We start from the raw sequence: 6,708 nt of genomic DNA, 5'->3' as shown, positions 1-6,708 counted from the left end.
AGTGTGCGAAAGTATGAGTCTGATGAGGGCAAATCCCAGACCTATCCCAGACCTAACATGCGTTATCCTCTAAAATATTGATCGAAACCTGGTTTAATCGACTGTTTCAGTGTGGTACCACATTACTATGTGATCCAAACCAGAAAATAACCCAGGATCTGTACGAGGAGTATGTGAAGTGTGCGAAATTATGAGTCTGATGAGGTCAAATCCCTGACCCATCCCAGACCTAACTTGCGTTATCCTCTAAAATATTGATCGAAACCAGGTTTAATCGAATGTTTCAGTGTGGTACCACATTACTACGTGATCCAAACCAGAAAAAACCCAGGATCTGTTCGAGGAGTATGTGAAGTGTGCGAAATTATGAGTCTGATGAGGTCAAATCCCAGACATATCCCAGACCTAACTTGCGTTGTCCTCTGAGATATTGATCGAAACCAGGTTTAATCGAATGTTTCAGTGTGGTCCCACATTACTACGTGATCCAAACCAGAAAAAACCCAGGTTCCGTTCAACAAGTATGTGAAGAATGCGAAAGTATGAGTCTGATGAGTGAAAATCCCAGGCCTAACCTAGACCTAACATGCGTTATCCTCAAAAATATTGATCGAAACCTGGTTTAATCGACTGTTTCAGTGTGGTACCACATTGCTATGTGATCCAAACCAGAAACAGCCCAGGATCTAGCCATGAAGTATGAGAAATATGCGAAAGTATGAGCCTGATGAGGGCAAATCCTAGACCTAACCCAGACCTAACATGCGTTATCCTCTAAAATATTTATCAAGACCAGGTTTAATTGATTGTTTCAGTGTGGTCCCACATTACTACGTGATCCAAACCAGAAAAAACCCAGGATCTGTTCAACATGTATGAGAAATATGCGAAAGAAAAAGCCTGATGAGAGCAAATCCCAGACCTAACCTAGACCTAACATGAATTATTCTCTAAAATATTGATCGAAACCTGGTTTAATCGACTGTTTCAGTGTGGTACCACATTACTATGTGATCCAAACCAGAAAATAACCCAGGATCTGTTCAACGAGTATGTGAAGTGTGCGAAAGTATGAGTCTGATGAGGTCAAAACCCAGACCTATCCCAGACCTAACATGAATTATTCTCTAAAATATTGGTCGAAACCAGGTTTAATTGACTGTTTCAGTGTGGTCCCACATTACTACGTGATCCAAACCAGAAAAAACCCAGGATCTGTTCAACAAGTATGTGAAGAATGCGAAAGTATGAGTCTGATGAGTGAAAATCCCAGGCCTAACCTAGAGCTAACATGCGTTATCCTGAAAAATATTGATCGAAACTTGGTTTAATCGACTGTTTCAGTGTGGCACCACATTACTATGCGATCCAAACCAGAAAATAATCCAGGATCTGTCAAACGTGTATGTGAAGTGTGCGAAAGTATGAGCCTGATGAGAGCAAATCCCAGACCTAACCTAGGCCTAACGTGCGCTATCCTCTAAAATATTGATAGAAACCAGGTTTAATTGACTGTTTCAGTGTTGTACTTCATTACTACGTGATGCAATCCTGAAAAAGCCCAGGATCTAGCCATCAAGTATGAGAAATATGCGAAAGAATGAGCCTGATGAGAACAAATCCCAGACCTAACCTTGACCTAACATGAATTATTCTCTAAAATATTGATCGAAACCAGGTTTAATTGACTGTTTCAGTATGGTCCCACATTACTACGTGATCCAAACAAGAAAAAACGCAGGATCCGTTCAACAAGTATGTGAAGAACGCGAAAGTATGAGCCTGATGAGTGAAAATCCCAGGCCTAACCTAGCCCTAACATGCGTTATCCTCAAAAATATTGATCGAAACCTGGTGTAATCGACTGTTTCAGTGTGGTACCACATTACTATGTGATCCAAACCAGAAAATAACCCAGGATCTGTTCAACGAGTATGTGAAGTGTGCGAAAGTATGAGTCTGATGAGGTCAAATCCCAGACCAATCCCAGACTTAACTTGCGTTATCCTCTAAAATATTGATCGAAACCAGGTTTAGTCGACCGTTTCAGTGTGGTACCACATTACTACGTGATCCAAACCAGAAAAAACCCAGGATCTGTTCAACGAGTATGTGAAGTGTGCGAAAGTATGAGTCTGATGAGGGCAAATCCCAGACCTATCCCAGACCTAACATGCGTTATCCTCTAAAATATTTATCAAGACCAGGTTTAATTGATTGTTTCAGTGTGGGCCCACATAACTACGTGATCCAAACCAGAAAAAACCCAGGATCCGTTCAACAAGTATGTGAAGAATGCGAAAGTATGAGTCTGATGAGTGAAAATCCCAGACCTATCCCAGACCTAACATGCGTTATCCTCGAAAATATTTATCAAGACCAGGTTTAATTGATTGTTTCAGTGTGGGCCCACATTACTACGTGATCCAAACCAGAAAAAACCCAGGATCCGTTCAACAAGTATGTGAAGAATGCGAAAGTATGTGTCTGATGAGGGCAAATCACAGGCCTAACCTAGACATAACATGCGTTATCCTCTAAAATATTGATCGAAACCAGGTTTAATCGACTGTTTCAGTGTGGTACCACATTACTACGTGATCCAATCCAGAAAAAGCCCTGGGTCTAGCCATCAAGTATGAGAAATATGCGAAAGTATGAGCCTGATGAGGGCAAATCCTAGACCTAACCCAGACCTAACATGCGTTATCCTCTTTAATATTTATCAAGACCAGGTTTAATTGATTGTTTCAGTGTGGTCCCACATTACTACGTGATCCAAACCAGAAAAAACCCAGGATCTGTTCAACATGTATGAGAAATATGCGAAAGAATAAGCCTGATGAGAGCAAATCCCAGACCTAACCTAGACCTAACATGAATTATTCTCTAAAATATTGATCGAAACCTGGTTTAATCGACTGTTTCAGTGTGGTACCACATTACTATGTGATCCAAACCAGAAAATAACCCAGGATCTGTTCAACTAGTATGTGAAGTGTGCGAAAGTATGAGTCTGATGAGGTCAAAACCCAGACCTATCCCAGACCTTTCTTGCGTTATCCTCTAAAATATCGATCGAAACCAGGTTTAATCGACTGTTTCAGTGTGGTACCACATTACTACGTGATCCAAACCAGAAATAGCCCAGGATCTAGCCATGAAGTATGTGAAATATGCAAAAGTATGAGCCTGACGAGGGCTAATCCTAGACCTAACCCAGACCTAACATGCGTTATCCTCTAAAATATTTATCAAGACCAGGTTTAATTGATTGTTTCAGTGTGGTTCCACATTACTACGTGATCCAAACCAGAAAAAACCCAGGATCTGTTCAACGAGTATGTGAAGTGTGCGAAAGTATGAGTCTGATGAGGGCAAATCCCCGACCTATCCCAGACCTAACATGCGTTATCCTCTAAAATATTTATCAAGACCAGGTTTAATTGATTGTTTCAGTGTGGTCCCACATTACTACGTGATCCAAACCAGAAAAAACCCATGATCCGTTCAACAAGTATGTGAAGATTGCGAAAGTATGAGTCTGATGAGTGAAAATCCCAGACCTAACCAAGCCCTAACATGCGTTATCCTCAAAAATATTGATCGAAACCTGGTTTAATCGACTGTTTCAGTGTGGTACCACATTACTATGTGATCCATACCAGAAAATAACCCAGGATCTGTTCAACGAGTATGTGAAGTGTGCGAAAGTATGAGTCTGATGAGGTCAAAACCCAGACCTATCCCAGACCTAACTTGCGTTATCCTCTAAAATATCGATCGAAACCAGGTTTAATCGACTGTTTCAGTGTGGTACCACATTACTACGTGATCCAAACCAGAAATAGCCCAGGATCTAGCCATGAAGTATGTGAAATATGCAAAAGTATGAGCCTGACGAGGGCTAATCCTAGACCTAACCCAGACCTAACATGCGTTATCCTCTAAAATATTTATCAAGACCAGGTTTAATTGATTGTTTCAGTGTGGTTCCACATTACTACGTGATCCAAACCAGAAAAAACCCAGGATCTGTTCAACGAGTATGTGAAGTGTGCGAAAGTATGAGTCTGATGAGGGCAAATCCCCGACCTATCCCAGACCTAACATGCGTTATCCTCTAAAATATTTATCAAGACCAGGTTTAATTGATTGTTTCAGTGTGGTCCCACATTACTACGTGATCCAAACCAGAAAAAACCCATGATCCATTCAACAAGTATGTGAAGATTGCGAAAGTATGAGTCTGATGAGTGAAAATCCCAGACCTAACCAAGCCCTAACATGCGTTATCCTCAAAAATATTGATCGAAACCTGGTTTAATCGGCTGTTTCAGTGTGGTACCACATTACAATGCGATCCAAACCAGAAAATAACCCAGGATCTGTTCAACGAGTATGTGAAGTGTGCGAAAGTATGAGTCTGATGAGGGCAAATCCCAGACCTATCCCAGACCTAACATGCGTTATCCTCCAAAATATTTATCAGGACCAGGTTTAATTGATTGTTTCAGTGTGGTCCCACACTACTACGTGATCCAAACCAGAAAAAACCCAGGATCTGTTCAACAAGTATGTGAAGAATGCGAAAGTATGAGTCTGATGAGTGAAAATCCCAGGCCTAACCTAGAGCTAACATGCGTTATCCTGAAAAATACTGATCGAAACTTGGTTTAATCGACTGTTTCAGTGTGGCACCACATTACTATGCGATCCAAACCAGAAAATAATCCAGGATCTGTCAACGTGTATGTGAAGTGTGCGAAAGTATGAGCCTGATGAGAGCAAATCCCAGACCTAACCTAGGCCTAACGTGCGTTATCCACTAAAATATTGATGGAAACCAGGTTTAATTGACTGTTTCAGTGTTGTACTTCATTACTACGTGATGCAATCCTGAAAAAGCCCAGGATCTAGCCATCAAGTATGAGAACTATGCGAAAGAATGAGCCTGATGAGAACAAATCCCAGACCTAACCTAGACCTAACATGAATTATTCTCTAAAATATTGATCGAAACCAGGTTTAATTGACTGTTTCAGTATGGTCCCACATTACTACGTGATCCAAACAAGAAAAAACCCAGGATCCGTTCAACAAGTATGTGAAGAACGCGAAAGTATGAGCCCGATGAGTGAAAATCCCAGACCTAACCTAGACCTAACATGCGTTATCCTCAAAAATATTGATCGAAACCTGGTGTAATCGACTGTTTCAGTGTGGTACCACATTACTATGTGATCCAAACCAGAAAATAACCCAGGATCTGTTCAACGAGTATGTGAAGTGTGCGAAAGTATGAGTCTGATGAGGTCAAATCCCAGACCAATCCCAGACTTAACTTGCGTTATCCTCTAAAATATTGATCGAAACCTGGTTTAGTCGACTGTTTCAGTGTGGTACCACATTACTACCTGATCCAATCCTGAAAAAGCCCTGGGTCTAGCCATCAAGTATGAGAAATATGCGAAGGTATGAGCCTGATGTGGGCAAATCCCGGGCCTAACCCAGACCTAAGATGCGTTATCCTCTAAAATATTTATCCAGACCAGGTTTCATTGAATGTTTCAGTGTGGTACCACATTACTACCTGATCCAATCCTGAAAAAGCGCTGGGTCTAGCCATCAAGTATGAGAAATATGCGAAGGTATGAGCCTGATGTGGGCAAATCCCGGGCCTAACCCAGACCTAAGATGCGTTATCCTCTAAAATATTTATCCAGACCAGGTTTCATTGAATGTTTCAGTGTGGTACCACTTTACTACGTGATCCAATCCAGAAATAGCCCAGGATGTGTTCAACAAGTATGTGAAGAATGCGAAAGTATGAGTCTGATGAGTGAAAATCCCAGGGCTAACCTAGACCTAACATGCGTTATCCTCTAAAATATTGATCGAAACCAGGTTTAATTGACTGTTTCAGCGTGGTACCATATTACTACGTGATACAATCCAGAAACAACCCAGGATCTAGCCATGAAGTATGAGAAATATGCGAAAGTATGAGCCTGATGAGGGCAAATCCTAGACCTAACCCAGACCTAACATGCGTTATCCTCGAAAATATTTATCAAGACCAGGTTTAATTGATTGTTTCAGTGTGGTCCCACATTACTACGGGTTCCAAACCAGAAAAAACCCAGGATCTGTTCAACATGTATGAGAAATATGCGAAAGAATGAGCCTGATGTGAGCAAATCCCAGACCTAACCTAGACCTAACATGCGTCATCCTCAAAAATATTGATCGAAACCAGGTTTAATCGACTGCTTCAGTGTGGTACCACATTACTACCTGATCCAATCCTGAAAAAGCCCTGGGTCTAGCCATCAAGTATGAGAAATATGCGAAGGTATGAGCCTGATGTGGGCAAATCCCGGGCCTAACCCAGACCTAAGATGCGTTATCCTCTAAAATATTTATCCAGACCAGGTTTCATTGAATGTTTCAGTGTGGTACCACTTTACTACGTGATCCAATCCAGAAATAGCCCAGGATGTGTTCAACAAGTATGTGAAGAATGCGAAAGTATGAGTCTGATGAGTGAAAATCCCAGGGCTAACCTAGACCTAACATGCGTTATCCTCTAAAATATTGATCGAAACCTGGTTTAATCGACTGTTTCAGTGTGGTACCACATTACTATGTGACCCAAACCAGAAAATAACCCAGGATCTGTACGAGGAGTATGTGAAGTGTGCGAAA

The sequence above is a fragment of the Colletes latitarsis genome, unplaced genomic scaffold (assembly GCF_051014445.1).
Source record: "Colletes latitarsis isolate SP2378_abdomen unplaced genomic scaffold, iyColLati1 scaffold0018, whole genome shotgun sequence".
Taxonomy (NCBI): domain Eukaryota; kingdom Metazoa; phylum Arthropoda; class Insecta; order Hymenoptera; family Colletidae; genus Colletes; species Colletes latitarsis.
This window is presented reverse-complemented; position numbering follows the sequence as displayed.